The 19,018-nt window shown below is 40.4% G+C and overlaps 1 non-coding gene across 1 annotated transcript in view; it reads right to left on the minus strand.

The window, feature by feature from the left end:
- LOC103791196 (uncharacterized) overlaps positions 1 to 19,018 on the minus strand; it is a 126,821-nt gene that overhangs the window by 43,992 nt on the left and 63,811 nt on the right. Inside the window, exon 3 of the transcript XR_013519698.1 lies at positions 2,370 to 2,421. This is a non-coding gene — a transcript (uncharacterized LOC103791196). The remainder of the gene's footprint in view (positions 1 to 2,369; positions 2,422 to 19,018) is intronic.

Genomic DNA, 19,018 nt, shown 5'->3' on the forward strand with positions numbered 1-19,018 from the left:
AGTCCTGGCCACTCTGGAAGTTGAGGCTCAAAGACTACTGGAGCCCAGGAGTTTGAGGGTGCAACAGGTTACAATCACACCACTGCACTCCAGCCTGGCCAACAGAGACCCTTGCTCTCAAAAAAAGAAAGATGATGATGAATAAAATTCTACTCCAAGGAGCTCATGATCTGCTCATGAATATGTAAGTATAAACACATACTGGGAATAATGTTTAGGTAAACTAATTGAGACACAAGTTCAATGCAGACTGGGATGAGAGAGAGAAAATATATTTTGCTTATTTTGCATCATGAGGTACCACTTTACTGAAAAATCAGATTTTTAGCTCTTCCATGTGAACCATGAGTTCTCATGACTATGAGACAATATCAGAAGTCTACTCACAAAGGCAATAAGAACACAGACCACGTTAATGGATCTATGGACAGCACCATGCCTAGATGAATGCTCCTGGGCAGTGATGAAAGTTAAATGCAATATTTAAGTAATTGATTATGCAGTGATTCTGCATTTAAATATTTGACCTAATTTCAAAAAATGACATGCATCTATAATTTTTACATTACCGTCATTCGTCAGTATCCATGGGGATTGATTCCAGAATACCCCCAGTCACCAAAATCCACAGATTTTGTAACTCTCTTATATAAACTGGTACAGTATTTGCATATACCTTATGCACGTCTTCCTGTATATAGTCATGGACTGCATAATGACATTTCAGTCAATGATGAAACATGTATGTCACAGTAGTCCCATAAGATTATGATGAAACATACACAAAAACCTGATACTGGCATTGCAGATTGAGTGGAGAAAATGATATTCAATAATGGTTCTGGGCCATTTAGTTCCCCATATGCCAAAAACATATAAATACAAATATACATAACATCTAGGTTTTTGTAACTCTACAATGTTCACCAAACAATGAAATTACCTAAAGATATATTTGTCAGAAAGTATTCACATGTTATACTGTATTGTTTAGGAGATGATGACAAGAAAAATGTCTGTACATGCTCTGTATAGAGACAATCATCTATTTTTGTGGGAATATTTTCAATCTGAAGTTGGTTGAATACACAGATGCAAAACTTGTGGATACAAAAGTGTGAGTATACTTAATTAAAAGCATGTACACTGGCATCTCAAAATTTCCTTTCTATAGGCCAAAAAATTGCTGTGTCCACCCAGGGTGAACATACCTACTTCACAAACGGTGTAAATAAAGAGGTCAAGTAAGAACAGAAAAATTACATGACCATACTGACATTTTAACAGCCATCCCTGAGAAAGCGAATGGGAAAGGGCTTAAGAGAAAGTCAGAAGGGAGGAAAAGAGAAAGACAGATGACCACCTACATAAGAACACAGAGCAGTGAGAACAGGGAATAGGGAAGCAGTTCTGAAAAGCAAAAAATGTAGAAACAGGCTTTGGTACCAATTTGCTGTGCAAGAGGGTAAAAAGGGGAGTTTTACTTCCAAATTATCTGCCATGATCCAAGCTAGTTTGCACTGGTGTTGTGAAGTGAAATTTGTTAAAAAATAAAAGAATATGATAACCAAAAGTGACATAGACTTAGACACATCATGTGTGAAACATTTGAGGGTCCATATGTGGGAATCTCCAACGGGCAATTGGGAATATGGTTCCAGAGGTTCAGGAGAGAGAGGAAAGCTGAAGATAAAGATTTGGAAATTATCAGAATTTCAGGGGTACCTGAATCCATCAGACCAAATGAACCTAAGAGAATGAAAGGATAAAAGCAACAAGTACAGATTCTACAGAAACACATTTACACAGGAAGAGAAATAGACTGTGAAGACCAAGAAGGAACTTTCTGAGTTTATTCCATGAATAAAGAAAAGCTCAATATTAGAAGTCCACTAATATAATTCATCACAATCACATTCCTGTGAAGAAAAACCATTTAACTGTCCACATAGGCAATTAGAAGATACTTTTAGAAACACATTCCAGGTTCCTATTTCTGCATGTAAGAAGCTTGGAAGTAATCAGTAATCACTTTATGATAATAACAATCTTAACAACAAATTAATAGAATACCATTAATCTTAACAACAAATGAGAAGCTGAAGAGACTAACACATCAACAATTCTTTCTGGATTTGAAACTGAGGGGAGGACACAGGGAAAACCTCTGCCCCCAGGATTGGAGAGGCAGTGAAGTGAATATAGTACTTCATGGCTTACAGAAACTGAAGCCAACTTTGGAGCCAGTGCTTGAGTAGAGAAACTCAAACTAACTGGTGAACAGCTGGAGGGTCCATGTGGACAACCCTATGTGGTAAAAACTCGAAGGAGATCCAGTTATGGGGGCCCCACAATATTGTAAAATTTACCTCATGGAGCTTCACCAGGCTCCTGTGGCAAAAACTCCCCTCCTGCTTCGACCTTTGGGAAGGAAAAAGGAAAACCATTATGAAACATGCCAGAGCACTCTATTCTTAACAAGGCTTGTCCTCAGGAGAAACTACTTAACCTGAGCCTAACCTGCTCTAGTATAATCAGAGCCTAAATGACCTAGGGGAAGGGAAATATCCCCTTCCACTCCAGCCCATTGTAGCCATGTTCCACCTAAGGCAGAAGACAAATCAAACACAGGAACACTTGTGAAGTTCACACTCCAAAAGCAAAGACTCACTGAAAAAATGAGACTGAATCATAGGTTCCACTATGAGACTTCCACTATGGTCTGAATGTCTGTCCCTCACCAAACAACAGCTCTCCTGGCACTTCAGTCGGGCTTTTTGGCCTCCAGAACTGTGAGCAATAACCTCTGTTGTTTACGAATTATTCAAAGTATCTTGTTGTAGCAGCCTAAACAGACTAAGACAGCATCATCTGCCCCAACACCTCATCACCACATTACTGAAGTTACATTAACAGCAGTCCCTTTTAGTGGGTACTTCATGCCTGGGAAAAAAGGAGAAAAAATCACAAGGTATACTAAAAGGCAAAAAGAAATTGTAGCAACAGAGCAAGCTTCAGAACCAGACACAGCTATGATGCTGGAATTATCAGAAAGGGAAATTTTTTTAAATCTCTGGATAATATGCTAAGGGCTCTAATGAATAAAGTAGACAGCATTCAAGAGCAAATGGGTAATATAATCAGAAAGACAGACATCCTAAGAACCATAAACATACTGTAGTGATAAAAATACTGCAACAGACTGAAGAGTATCTCTGATTAGCTTATTCGTAGACTAGAGTCAGCTGAAAGAATCTCTAAGCTTAAGAATTTATCAACAGAAATTTCAAAAACTAAAAATGAAAAGGAACACTGAAAAGAACAGAAGATAATATCCAAGATGGTGGGACAACTGCAAAAGGTGTAACATAGAGTAATGAGAATACCAGAAGGAAGAAAGAGAAACAGAAGAAACATTTGAAACAACAATGTCCAAGAACTTCCACTATTAATGGCAGGCTCCAAACCAAAGATCCAGGAAGCTCAGAGAACACCAGGCAGGATAAATGCCAAAAACCGACACTTTGACCTAAAGGAAAACACTAAAAGAAACCAGACGTGGGGCAGAAAACACCTTACCTAGGGAGAAACAAAGATAAGAATTACACTCAACATTGCAGAAAGTATGAAAACAAGAAGAGGATGGAATGAAAAATTCAAAATGTTGAGAGAAAAAAACCCCACCAACCTAGGTTTCTGTACCCAGTGAAATCATCCTTCAAAAGTGAAGGAGAAAGAAAGCCTTCCTCAGAAAAATAAAAATTGAAGAAACTTGCCAGGAGACCTGTCTTGCAAGAAATGTTAAATGAAATTCTTTAGAGGGAAACAAAAGATATATAACTAAAACCTGGATCAGTGTTTTTATAAAAGAGCATTAAAGAAGGAATAAATTGTGGTACAATAAAAACTTATGTATTTATTCTTAATCTGATCAGTAAGTTTGTATATAATAATAAATACACACAGATAGATTATGTACACTTATAGATTGTAAATGTATATTGCAAATTCTATGGCAACTAGTAATAAAAAGTTTAAAAAAAAGAAGTACATGCTAAGAAAGATGGGGAAATGTAGTCATCTAAAATCGCCAATGAAAACTGCAAAGGGCAGAAAACAAGTAGTACACAAAAAATGAAGGCTAAGGAGAATGAAAAGAAAACAGTAACAAATATGGTAGATATTAATCCAATGATATCAATAATCACTTTGAAGGTTAATGGCATGAATGTACCAATTCAAAGCAGAGATTGTCAGAGTCTATCAAAACACAAGCATATCTTTATTGCATTTTGCTTTGTTGTGTTTTGTGACGTTTTTTACACACCGAAGCTCTGTGGCCGCCCTGCAATAAGCAAGTCTCACCGGCACCATTTTTCCTGCAGGACGTGCTCAGTTCATGTCTCTGTGTCACAATTGGCGATTCCCACAGTAGTTTAAGCTTTTAATTATAGAATATGTTAAGGTGATCTGTAATCAGCGATCTATAATGCTACTATTGTCATTGTTTTGGGTACCAAAACCACATCCAGATAAGACAGCAAACAATTGACAAATATGTGTGTTAACAACCCACCAATGGGCCAATTTCTCTCTGTCATTCTCTCTCTCTCTCCACCCACCCTTTTCTCAGGCTTCCTTTTAAGCTAAGACACAACAATACTAAAACAAGGCCGATTAACCCTACAATAGCCTCTATGTGTTCAAGTAAAAGAAAAGTTGCATGTCTGTCACTTTAAACCAAAAGAAAGAAAGAAAGAAGCTGAGACATGCCAGTAGCTAGACCTCATGCAACAAACAGGCATCTTGTGAATGCAAAAGAAAGGTTCTTGAAAGAAATTTAAAGTGCTACTCCAGCAAACATATGAATGATAAAAAGCCAAAACAACCTTGCTCCTATTATGAAGAAAGTTTAAGTGGTCTGGATAGAACACACACACATATGCACGCGCGCGTGCGCGCACACACACACACCCCATTCCATTAAGCCTAAGCCTAACTCTCTTTAATTCTATGAAGGCTGAGAGAGGTGAGGCAGCTACAGAAGAAAAGTCTGAAGGTAGCAGAAGTCAGTTCATGAGGTTTAAGAAAAAAAGTCATCTCTATAACACAAAAGTGCAAGATAAAGCAGCAAGTACTGATGGAGAAGCTGCAGAAAGCTATCTAGAAGACAAATGATTAAGATGACTCTACACTAAACAGATTTTCAATGGAGACAAAATTGCGTTTTTTTGTTTTTTTGTTTTTTTTGAGATGGCATCTCACTCTGTCATCAGGCTTGAGCACCGTGGCCAGATCTTGGCTCACTGCAATCTTCACCTCCTGGGTTCAAGCAATTATCCTGCCTCAGCCTCCCAAGTGGCTGGGACTACAGGCACACACCACCACACCCAGCTAGTTTTTTGTATTTTAGTAGAGATGGAGTTTCACAATGTTGGCCAGGATGGTCTTGATCTCCTAACCTCGTGATCCGCCCACCTCAGCCTCCCAAAGTGTTGGGACTACAGGCGTGAGCCACCACGCCCAAACAAAACAGGCTTCTATTAGAAGAAGATGCCATCTAGGATGTTCACAGCTAGAGAGATGTCAATGCCTAGCTTCAAGGCTTCAAAGGACACGCTGACTCTCTTGTTAAGGGCTAATGCAGCTGGTGATTTTAACTTGAAACCAGAGCCTATTTACTATTCTGAAAATCCAAGAGACCTGAAGAATTACAATAAAATGGCTCTGTTTGTACTCTACAAATGAGAACAACAAAGCCTGGATGACAGAGCATCTGTTTACAAACATGGTTTACTGAAGGACTTAAGCCCACTGTTGAGATCTACTTCTCAGGAAATAAAATTCTTTTCGAAATATTAGTGCTCACTGACAATGCCCCTGGTTACTCAAGAGCTTTTTACAGAGATGTATAAAACAGATGAATATTGTGTTCATGCCTCCTAACCCAACATACATTCTGCTGCCCTTGGATCAAGGAATAATTTCGACTTTCAAGTTTTATCAGTGAAAAAATATATTTCATAAAGCTATAGCTTCTCTATAGTGACTCCTTTGATGGATCTGGGCAAAATAATTGAAAACAGTCTGGAAAGGATTCACCACTCTAGATGCCATTGAGAATATTCATGATTCATAAAAGGAGGTCAAAATAGCCACATTAAGAAAACTTAAGATTATTCCAACCCTCACAAATGACACTGAGGGGTTTAAGACTTCTGTGGAGGAAGTAACTCCACAGACGATATAATGGAAATAAGAAGAGAATCAGAATCAGAGATGGTGCCTGAAGATGTGGCTGCACTGCTGCAACCTCATGAGAAAACCTGAATGGATGAGTCGCTTAGATGGACGAGCCAAGAAAGTGATTCCTTGAGATGAAATCTACTCGTGGTGAAGCCAGTGTAAACACTGTTGAAATGACAACAGATTTAGAATAATACATAAACTTAGTTGGTACAGCAGTAGGAGGGTTTGACAGGATTGAATCCAATTTTGAAAGTTCTACTGTGGGTAAAAAGCTATCAAAGAGCATCGTATGCTACAGGTAATCCTTTTGTGAAAGGGAGAATTACCTGATGCAGCCAACTTCAATGCTGTCTTATTTTAAGGAAATGCCACAGCCACTCCAACCCTCAGCAACCACCATCTTCATCAGTCAGCAGCCATCAACATTAAGACAAGACCCTCCAAGAGCAAGAAGATTGCAACTTGGCCAGGTGCAGTGGCTCACCCCTGTCAACCCAACACTTTGGGATACTAAGGTGGGTGGATTGCTTATACCAGGAGGTTGAGACCAGCCTGGGCAAAATGGCAAAACCCCATCTTTACAAAAAAAAAAATGGAAATTAGCTAGGCATGGTGGCATGCACCTGTAGTCCCAGCTAGTCAGGAGTCTGAGGTGGGGGCACTGATTGAGCAGGAGGTTGAAGCTGCAATTACTCCAGCCTGAGCTACATTGTCAAACCCTATCACACTCACAAAAAAAGAATATTGCAACTTGCTGAAGGCTCAGATGACTATTAGCATTTGTTAACAATAAAGTATTTGTAAATGAAGGTCTGTACATTGTTTTAGTAGCATAATGCTATTGCACACTTTATGGAGCACAATATAAATGTACTCTTACATATACTAGAAAACCAAAAGAAATTGTATAATTCACTTCACTGCAGTGGTCTAGAACAAAACCTACATATATATCTCACATATGGCCATCCTGTATTGTATACTTAAAAAAAAATAAGAGGGTATATCTTGGGTTACATGGTTATCTCATTTTTTTTAAAAAGGGTGAGAATGAGAATATTTTGGGAGTGATGGTCCTGTTTATCACATTATTTGTTGTGATGAGTCCTTGGGTGAATATTTATCTCTAAACTCATTAACATGTATATATTAAGTATGTGTAATATTTGTTTGTCAATACACTTTAATTTTTATTTTTACTTTTTTGAGACAGAGTCTCACCACTCTGTCACCAAGGCCAGAGCGCCGTGGCACTATCTTTGCTCACTGCAACCTCTTCCCTCTAGGTTCAAGTGAGTTTCCTGCCTCAGTCTCTTAAGTAGCTGGGACTACGGACGCATGCCACCACACCTGGCTAGTTTTTTGTCTTTTTAGTAGAGACAGGGTTTCACCATGTTGGCCAGGCTGGTCTCAAACTCCTGAAGTCATATGATCTGCCCATCTTGGCCTCCCAAAGTGCTGGGATTACAGGCATGAGCCACCGCAGCCAGCAATTTTTAAGTATATGTAATAAAAAATTAATAAAAACCAGATATTTGCAAGTTTCTGATTTGGTATATGTTTATTATTCTTTATGTCAGGTTGCTGTGTCAATACACTTTTCTAAATTGAAATACATATAAATATGTCTGAAATTTTGTTCTTTTTTCTGAGACAAAGTCTCACTCTGTCACCCAGGCTGGAGTGCAGTGGTACAATCTCAGCTCACTGCAACCTCCGCCTCCCAGGTTCAATTGATTCTCCTGCCTCAGGCTCCAGAGTAGCTGGGATTACAGGTACCCACCACCACACCCATATAACTTTTGTATTTTTTTGTATTTTTAGTAAAGACAGGATTTTGGTCAGGCTGGTCTCAAACTCCTGACCTCAGGTGATCCACCCATCTCAGCCTCCCAAAGTGCTGGGATTACAGGTGTGAGCCACTGCTCCTGGCATGGAATATTTTTCTAAAGTTTACATTTCTGAGTTAAAAATGCTTAAAATATTATAAAAAACAAAGCACAATTCATTATGTGTTTCATTAATCACCTTTGTTAAAAACAATGCAATTATATTACAGGAAGACAAAAAAAATGTTTAAGCAAATGAAAACAAAACCATGACATACCCAAACTCACAGGGAGGCAACAAAAGCAGTGCTAAAGGGAAACTTACAGCTGTAGGTGCTTAAATTAAAAAGAAGAACAATCTCAAATCAGCAATCTAACATTAAACCTGAAGGGAAAAAAACTAATGGCAAACCAAGCCAAAGGAAGAAAATAATACGTTAGAGCAGAGATGAGCAGAATAAGAATAGAAAAAAAAAAACTGAGTTTCTTTTTTAAAAGATCAATAAAAAATTTTAAAACTCATAGCTAAATTAAGAAAAAAAGATTCAAATACTAAAATCATAAATGAAAGAGGTGACAGTACAACAGATGTCACAGAAATGAAGAAAATTACAAGAGACTAATAGGAGCAACTATATGCCACAAAATTGGGCAACCTGGAATAAATTTATAAATTCCTAAAAACACACAAACTACCATATGAATCACAGAGAAATAAAATATCCAAACAGACCTGTAACTAGTAAGAAGATTCTATCAGTAATCAAAAACCTCCCAACAAAGAAAATGCCAGGTCCAGATAACGTCACCGGAGAATTTTACCAAACATTTCAAGAATTCATGCCAATCCTCTGCAAAATATTCCAAAAATGTTCAAAAAACAGAAGGGAACATTCCAAATCCAATTCTATCATATCAACATTACCCTGGTTCCAGGGCCAGATGTACGAACACCTTTTTTTTTTTTCTTTTTGAGACAGAGTCTCGCTCTGTCACCAGGCACCAGGCTGGAGTGCAATGGCGCAATCTCAGCTCACGGCAATCTCCACCTCCTGGGTTCAAGCAAGTCTACTGCCTCAGCCTCCCGAGTAGCTGGGACTACAGGCCACCACACCCAGCTAATTTTTGTATTTTTTAGTAGAGATGGGATTTCACCATATTGGCTAGGATGGTCTCGATCTCTTGACCTCGTGATCCACCCACCTCGGCTTCCCAAAGTGCTAGGATTACAGGCATGAGCCCCACGCCCGGCTACAAACACCTTTCATAATAAAAAAACACTCAACAAATAAGGAATAGATGGAAACTCCTCAATAAATAAATATCATACATGAAAAGCTCACGGTTAATGTCATACTCAATGGTGAAAAACTACAAATTTTTCCTCTAAGATCAGGAACAAGAGAGCAATGTCTCCTCTTGCCACTTCTATTCACCACAGTACTGGAATTTCTGCTCAGAATAATTAGGCAAGAGAAAGAAATAAAAAGCATGCAAACTGGAAAGAATTATAATTATCTTGTTCACATACAGCAGGATGTAATGTGTAAAAATTCTGAAATTCTACAAAATACTGGTAGAATAACAAAATTCAACCAAGTTTCAAGATACAGTAAAAACACACAGAAGTCAGTTGCATTTCTATAGGCTAACAATAAACAATCTGAAAAAAAAATTTTAAAAAGAGAGGCCAGGTGCAGTGGCTCATGCTTGTAATCCCAACACTTTGGAAGGCCAAAGCAGGTGGATCACCTAAGGTCAGGAGTTTGTGACCAGCTTAGCCAACCCTGTCTCTATTTTAAACAGTAAAACTCTGTCTTTATAAAAATATAAAAATTATTCAGGCATAGTGGCATACACCTCTAGTCCCAAGAATTTGGGAGGCTGAGGTAGAATTGCTTGAACATGGGAGGTGGAGGTTGCAGTCAGCTGAGATTGTGCCACTGCACTCCAGCCTAGGCGACAGAGTAAGACTCCATCTCAAAAAAAAAAGGAGGAAGAGGGGAGAGGGAAGAGGAGGGGGAGGGAGGGGGAAAGGAGAGGGTCGGGGGGAGGGGGAGGGAGGGGGAAAGGAGAGGGTCGGGGGGGAGGGGGAGGAGGAACAATTTTAAAAAGAATTACATTTGGTCAGGCACAGATGGCTCATGGCTGCAATCCCAGCACTTGGAGAGGCTGAGATGGGCAGATCACCTAAGGTCAGAAGTTCGAGACTAACCTGGTCAACATGGAGAAACCTCATCTCTCCTAAAAATTCAAAAAAATTAGCCAGGCATGGTGGCACCTGCCTGTGATCCTAGCTACTTGAGAGGCTGAGATTGGAGGATCACTTGAACCTGGGAGGCAGAGGTTTCAGTAAGCCGAGACAGCGCCACTACACTCCAGCCTGGGAGACAGAGCAAGACTCCATCGCAAAAAAAAAAAAAATTACACTTACAACAGCATTTTAAAAATTAGAAATAAGCTGAACCAAGAGAGCAAAAGATTTGTACACAAAAAACTACAAAATATTGCTGACATAAATTAAACACTAACAAATGGAAAGAAAAGCTGGGTTTGTAGATTAGATTATTTCATCTTGGAATGTTGACAACACTATTCAAAGTGACCCAGATTCAATACAATCCTTATAAAGATTCCAATAACATTTTCAAAAAACAGAAAAACCCATCCTAAAATGCATATGGCATCTCCAGGGCCCATGAACAGGCAAATCAATCTTGAAACAGAACAAAGTAAAGGTCTCAAAACCAATTACAAAGCTGCATAACAAAAAAAAAATAGTGTGGCAGCGGCATAAAGACACACTTATGGACCAACAGAATAGAGATCTCTAAATCAACCCTGGCATATATGGTCTGATGATCTTCCACAGGGTGTCCAGACCACTCAATGGTGAAAGACAGTTTCTTCAACAAATGGTGTTGGGAAGACTGGATATCCACATGCAGAGCAATGTAGTCAGACTCTTACCTTATACCGTGTTAAAACCAACTCACAGTTAATTATAAACCTAAATGTAAGAGTAGAACATAAAACTCCTAGGGAAAAAAAATTGGAAAATGTTTTACGACAATAAATTTTTCAATAAATTTTAGGCTATGACATTAAAAGCTCAGGCAGTAAAAACAAAAATAGATAGATCAAACCTAAAAGCTTCTGACCTCAAAGGTCACAATCAACACAATAAAAGGCAAACTGTGGAATAAAAAAAAATACCAGTTGAGTGTCCTTTATTTGAAATGCGTGGGATGTGTTTCAGATTTTGTAATATTTGCATTATTCTTACTGATTGAGCATCTTGAATTCAAAACTTGAGTCTAAAATGCTCCAATAAGCATTTCCTTTGAGTGTCATGTTGGCACTCAAAATGTTTCAGACTTTGGAGTATTTGGGATTTCAGATTTTTAGATATGAGACACTCAACCTATAGTTGCACGTCACGTATCTCATAAGAAGTGTGCATCCAGGAGACATAAAGAACTCCCACAGGGAGACCACCAGAAGCAGAAAGGAGCAAACACATCTTCACACCAGGGCACCTTCCATCTCTCCTGGATTCCAATTAGAGCAGAGTAAGTGCTAGTTCTCTGCCAACCCAGGATTAGGCCCTGTAGCTGCAGTGAAAATAATCACAGGAGAAAACTAAGAAATAAAAAATGTAGAAAGGGAGACATCAAACTAAAATTACTAGAAACCCCAAGGAAGAAGTAAAAAGAAACCAGAAAAACAATCAAACCCAGTTAATTAAACCTTGGGGTGACCAGGAGATCAGAGTTTCCTAAAGGAGTGGAAATGTATTGATTTGAAGAGCTGAGGAAGAAAAATCATGAATGGTCTAAAGCAACAGCCGAGTGTCTGAAGAAGTCACTAGGGTGAAAAGAAGAGCTGGCCAGAACATTCACACATGGTGACAAGTTTGCAAAACCTTTACTAGACCACTCATGAGGCTAACTAGGGCCAAGGAGCTAACCCTGGCCCTGTGCTTATAGAGAGACCCTACACAGAATTCCTAGACAGAGATGGAAGGACAACATCTTATCAGGTCCTATTTGTGCAGATGTGGTTATCTTTCCAAATAATGAGCTCCAGCCCCAAGCCTGTTCCATCCTCAATTGCTCTGAGTGGCCAGTGTGGACTCCCCACATATGAGCTACATGTGGGTTCCTGGGTACCCAAATGGGAGCCGTGAAACACAACCCCTCTATGGTCAGGTCTGTATCTGTTTCCTGCCTTTTTCCCAGCAGCCCTGAGGCCTCAGCAGCAGCGGTTTACCTCTGCTAATTCTCATTCAGAACCTGAACTTAGAGGCCATTAGAACCTGGACCCCAATTCTACCTGAAAGTACCAGAATAACATAACCTATACAATGCTGCATGACTGTTTGCCTGGCCCAATGTAATGAGAATAAACTGTGAAATAAACAAACAATCATGACCCAAAAACCTCTGTAACCCAACAACAACAAAATAAAGTGATTAAAAAAATGGACAAAGAACATTTATCCAAAGACACAAAGATGATATACAAATAGCCAACAGATACATGAGACATATGAAAAGATGTATAACATCACTCATCATTAAAGAAATGCAAATAGAAACCACATGAGATATCACTTCATACCCGACAGAAAATAACAAGTGCAGGTGAAAGTGAAACCCTTGTGCACTGTTGGTGGAAATATAAACTGGCTCCTCAAAAAGAAATGACATAAAATTACCATATGAGTCTATCCAGAATGGATGGATAAACAAAAGGAAGTATATATACACAAAGAAATATTACTCAGCCAAAGAAAGGAAGAAAATCCCGACACGTTATAACAGGGAGCCTTGAGGACATTATGCAAAGTAAAATATGCTACTTACAAAATGACAAATATTATATAACTCCAGGCATATGAGTCCAATTGTAGAAACACAAAGTAGAATAGTAGTTGCCAGAAGGTGGAAGGAGGGGGAAATCAATAGTTGTTGAATGGCTACAGAGTTTTCCAAGATTAAAAAAAAAAAAAACCTAGATATCTGCTACACAACATTGTAAATATTCTTAATGCTACAAAACTGTATACTGAATACTGGTTATGATAGTAAATTTTAAGGTATGTGTTTATCACCAAAATTCGAAATAGTAATTTATTAAAAATTATTTATTTGACAAAGGGTCTTACTCTGTTGCCCCAGCAGGAGTGGAAAGGCATGATCACAGCTCACTGCAGCCTCAACCTCCCAAGTTCAAGCAACTCTCCTACCTGTCTCCCAGATAGTTGGGACTGTACCTATACACCACAACATCAGGCTAATTTTTGTTTTGTTTTGGGTTTTTGTTTTTGTTAGGTTTTTTTGTAAAGACAGGGTTTTGCCATGTTGCCCAGGCTGGTCTCAACCTGCTGGGCTCAAGCAATCAACCTGCCTTGGCCTCCCAAAGTGTTAAGATTACAAGCATGAGCCACCATGCCCAGCATATAAAAATTTTTTTCAAAAAGCCAATAGATAAATAAAACTGGAATATTTAGAAATGTTTAATTAACTCAAAAGAAGTTAGAAAACAAAATAGAGAAGATCAAAAGACAGGTGAAGGCCAGGAATGGTGGCTCACACCTGTAATCCAAACAATGACAAAATACTCTACTTAAGACAGAGACTGCCATGCTTGATAGGAAAGCAAGAGCCAACAAGACACTATCCACAGAGACACAATTTAAGTAAAAACACACAAACAAAAAGCATGAGAAAAAACATACTATGCAGACACTAATCATAAAAAGCTTCAATGGAGATATTAACGCTAAATCACAGAGGCTTCAGGACAAAATATATCACCAGAAATAAACAGGGCACTTTCATAAAAATAAAAGAATCAGATGAAAGGTTGATATAACAATCATAAACATGCCTGTGCCTAAACACAGAGCCTCAAAGTACATGAATCAAAAACAACAGAACAACAGCAGGAAACCAACAATCCACAATTACAGCTAGTGAATTAACACTCCTCTCTCAGTAACTGATGCAAGAACCAGATAAAAAGTAGGAAAGATATGGATCTAAGCGACAAAAGCCTGACCTAACAGGACAGACTGTATGTTGATCTACTTGAAAAAAGGTTCAAGCCTGAAATATCAAACAAAGTATGTTGTCTGAACATTTGAAATTAAATTAGAAACCAACAACAAAAAGATATCCATAAAAGCCTCCATGTCTGAAAACCAAATAAGAAACTTTGAAATACCCCATGAACCAAAAAAGCGTTCACAAGGGGAACTGGAATGTATTTGGAACAAACTTATAAAAATCACATTTCTGGTAGACTAAAGGTGACCACTTCATTCCTACTCCTCTCTGTGGTGAGAACTAATTCCCCTTGAATCTTGACCAGACTGACTTATCTGGCCAACAGAAGGTGACAAAGGTGGTATCGGGGGTTTCAGAGGCAAGGCTGAGAGAATGGAATGCTTATTTGGGGGAAAGCCAGTCACCATGTAGGAAATTCCACTCCCCTGAGACCACCAGGATGGAAAAGCACATGGCAAGTCCATGACAAGCTACACTCATTGATAGCCCCCACCGAGCCTCCAGCAACACCCACTCCCAGCCACCCATGAGCACCCTGCACACCAGCCCCACTGCATGTTCACATGAGCCAGCAAGACACTGCATGCCTTGCTGCAACTGTGTGTGAGATGAGCTATCCACCAAGACTCTTTAAGCCAAAAAGCCAGAATAATGAGTTATTTTAAGCTGTCAAGTTTTGGGGATGGTTTCTGAAGAATAGATAACTGGAACAGAATACAGCACCTGGAAATGAGGCACTGTGGTAATGAGAAGCTACAACATGTACCACAACTGTGAGCCTGAGCTGTGCCTGAGCTGTGCCTGGGCCTTGGAGACCATTCATGAAAGCTGGAAGGGCATCAGGACTCTTGGTGAGAGCCCAAAGATAGTGAGAGAAATGTCATTGGAAACTGGAGAAAAAGCATGGAGTTACGTACGAGGGACTGAGGGAAAACTACTGCCTGTCACAACATGGAAAACTGAAGGGTATTTAACCATCTCAGTGATCTGCCTAAGGAGATTTCTGGGAAGAGTGTGGAAAGTGCTACCTAGCCTCCTCTGTCACTGAATAAACGTGACAGGAGACATGATCTAAAGAAGGAGGTCCAATTTTCTAACAGAAACTAGAGAAAATACAGAAAAAAATGTCTTGTCTCAAAAGGCAAAAGTGCAAAACAAAGTGAAAAAGAAGCCACTGAATACCCTACTGACCATAAGGAAAGGGCAGAGAAAGTTGGTGAACTGCAAACCAGGCACTGAAGGAGAAAGAATACAGAGAATGACAAAAGCCCAGAGGGCAGAGTAAAAAGGCACAAAGCATAGTTCTCAGGGGCCAAGACTGGGCACTAATCAGAGAACTTCAACAGGTGCCCAATGGGAATGACCAATTGTCAGACTGTGCCTGCAGCACACCACCAACCCTGTCTAAAGGGAAATGCCCACTGTTTTCAGACCAGTCTCCTCACTGTGCACTGGGTGTGTGTGGAGGGGCAGATAACAGGCCACCAAACCCAATCTGGTTGGGCTTTCAGCTAGCGCCATAAGGAAAACAGTTCTGGGGCTCTTGAGAGGGGCAAAGTATATTTTGCATGTGGGAGAAATGTTAATAGTTTGTGACCAGAGGGCAAGCTGTGGTTTATTAAAGACTGCTGCAGATTCTTACTATTCTTCTTATCAAAAGGTGGAATCTAATCACCTTCGCCCTTGAATTGTGGCTGCTCTCAGTGAAGAGTATGACTAATACAGTGTGGCAGGAGAGATGCTCTCGGACTTCTGAGGGGCGATAATGAGAAGCCTTACAGCTTCTGCCTGGGCCTCCTGAACACACACCCTGGGAGAAGCCAGACAAATCTGACTACCCTGACACTGCTAGGCTGGGAGGAAGTATGTGCTGGCCACAAAGAGAGGGCTGGGTGCCTGCTCCATGTCCCCTGCCACTGAGTCCATCCAGCTGAGACCAGAGACATCATGAAGCTGCCAACCCACACTGCCCTGTCCAGCGTCATGACCCAGAAAATTGTAACATGTAAAAAGAATAAATTTCTAGTTTAAGCCAGTAACGTTACTGGTACATAGCAGATAATTAAAACCTTGAAAAACTCATGAGAGATCCCAAGTAGTACCCTGATTTGAAATATGGAATGTGGAGATTTGTATTATTAGGCTAAAAAGGCAAGAATGAGCATATTTCATACTTTATATTAGAGCTAAAACTATAACTATTTAAAATTTTCCATTAATGAGGTGGTCATTTTTGTTCAGAAATCAACTACTAACTGCAGTTTGAGTCCATAAACACATTTATAAGTGATGCACACATCCATTTTTCCTTACTCATTTTCAAATGGCTGTCTGAAATAGGAAACAATATAATCTTTAAAAGAACCTGAAAACATGACAGGAATTTTTAAACTATAAACATATTATATGTGTTAGTATATTATACACATTGTATATCAACATAAACTAGATAGAATCATTGACATAAGTTTATATAAATGAAAGGTAGAAAATATGACAATGTGCTTGTTTTTTGTCTTTGCATATTTTTTTATTGACCCTTGTCAAACATGTCCCACTAACTCCTGAATGCTTTCTCTTTTCCCCATGGATCCCTAAGGATGTCAGCACATGTGCTGGCTAGACGCACAGCTTGCAAGGGATTGAACCTCATTACCCTGCAAACACACCCTTCAGGTCTTGCCAAGAATGACAATGTAAATGTAACAAAGCTTCTGTGCTTATAAGTGAGCACCAACTGAGCTCCTCCCCTGACTGGCACTGTATTCACACATTGAGATGAAATGAAAAGAAAAACCAGGCCGGGCACAGTGACTCACACCTGTAATCCCAGCACTTTGGGAGGCCAAGGCGGGTAAATCACCTGAGGTCGGGAGTTTGAGATCAGCCTGATCAACATGGAGAAACCCTGTTTTTACTAAAAATACAAAATCAGCTGGGCACGGTGGCGCATGCCTGTAATTCCAGCTATTCGGGAGGCTGAGGGAGGAGAACTGCTTGAACCCAGGAGGTGGAGGCTGCAGTGAGCCAAGATCGCGCCATTGCAGTCCAGGCTGGGTGACAAGAGCGAAACCCTGTCTCAAAAAAAAACAAAAACAAAATAAAGAACAAGCAAACAAAAGTAACAGTTCTTGACACCAGATGAGGCTGAATCTAAGCAAGAAAAGTCCAGAAGAAACCCCATTTTAGTGGTTTGAATCACTGGCTGGATGGTAGTAATACCATACACATAAGGGAAGAGAGGAGAATGTGGCTTTCACTTTGGATGTTTTGAGCTTAAGGTAACTTTTGGATAGCTACAAAGCAGTTAAACATATGATCAAAGGACTGAGGAAGAGGTCCTAGCTGCAGAGAAATGGGACTGCCAGACCATGAAGGGCTGAATCAGTCAAGGAAAACTGCAGAGTCGGATGAACAGGGACTGATGGAACATTTGGGTAAGTTGTTGAGAAGTAGAATAATTCAGAGAAAAGGGAACTGTCAGTGAGGTCACAAGAGGAACTATTAAAGTGAACTGAATCTAGTCTGGCAGACTCTGTACTTCTGTATTTGAGTCTTGTGGACAAACTGCAACTCAACTTAATAGGCAGAAACACTGAAAACCCAACTTAGGAGTATGCACCTGTAACAGTAGCTGAATCTTACCCAATCCCAACCACCAAACTTCAGCCACTCATACACTGCCGAGTGTTCAGACTGCGTTCAAATAAGGGAAATGCTGAGAACTGTAACCAATCCAGTTGTTTCTGTACCTCACTTCAGATTTCTGTACATCACTTTCCCTTTTTTTGCCTGTAATTCTTCCACCATTTGGCTGTGCTGGAGTCTCTCAGAATCTGCTGTGATTCTGGGGGCTGCCTGATTTGTGAATCATTTATTGCTCAGTTAAGCTTTGTTAAATTTAATTTGGCTAAAGGTTTTCTTTTAATAGATGGTGTCATAAGTGGGATCTGTGGGAGCAGGACTCCTAGGGCCCCCGGAGCTATAGCATGGTGAGCAGGGTTGCTAGGGCTTCTAACGACCTCCAAGAGTGCTAAGCGAACAAGCAAATTTCAAGCAAGGACCCACTTGTGATGGCAGCAGCGGCCCCTGTGAAGCAGCCATTGCAGAGACACTGGCTGCAGTGAGGAGGAGTGGCTGGGACTGTGTGCTCCACGAAGCTGGTGATAGCCAGGTACAGGTGGTAGCCCCGCCCCTTCTGAGTTGGCAGGTGGAAGCCCTGCCCTCCCAGGCACAGCTGCAGCTGTCCAGCCATGACTGTAGACCTAGGCACCTGTGCTCTCTCAGGGGTCTGGCAAGCCCCCCTACCCCTACAGGCTCAGACATACCTGATCCTACCACCTGGCCTCTCCCTGCTCCCAGAGCCCACTCCAACTTTGGATCAAAGTCGAGGCTGAACCTGGGCACTGTCACAACCTGGCTGGGTGTGTGCACTCTCAGGCAGTGCTAACGTGCCAGTCCCCTGCCACATCAGCCACCCCCCCAGACTCTGGGCACTGACAAACACAGGAAGGAGTCAAGGTGGGGCTAAGGGTGGCTCAGCCCTGGCCTGCAGGCACCCCTCAACACAAATAACCTGGGCACTGGGCATAGCTACCCACTGTGGGTCTCCTCTCTACTGAGAGCTGAACAAATGTCTGGATGACCTGCCTGTGGAGAGGAGCTACCCATTCCATGTCTCCTCTGAGCTGTACTGTTGCTCAATAAAGCATCCCTTCACCTTGCTCACCTACTTGTCCACATACCTAATTCTTCCTGGATGTATGACAAGAACTTGGGACCCATCAAATGGCAGGGCTGAAAGAGGTGTAACACAAACAGGGCTGAAACATACCACTTGCCTGCCAAATTGCAGGCAATGAGAAG

This window comes from Callithrix jacchus, chromosome 7 (genome assembly GCF_049354715.1).
Source record: "Callithrix jacchus isolate 240 chromosome 7, calJac240_pri, whole genome shotgun sequence".
NCBI lineage: Eukaryota > Metazoa > Chordata > Mammalia > Primates > Cebidae > Callithrix > Callithrix jacchus.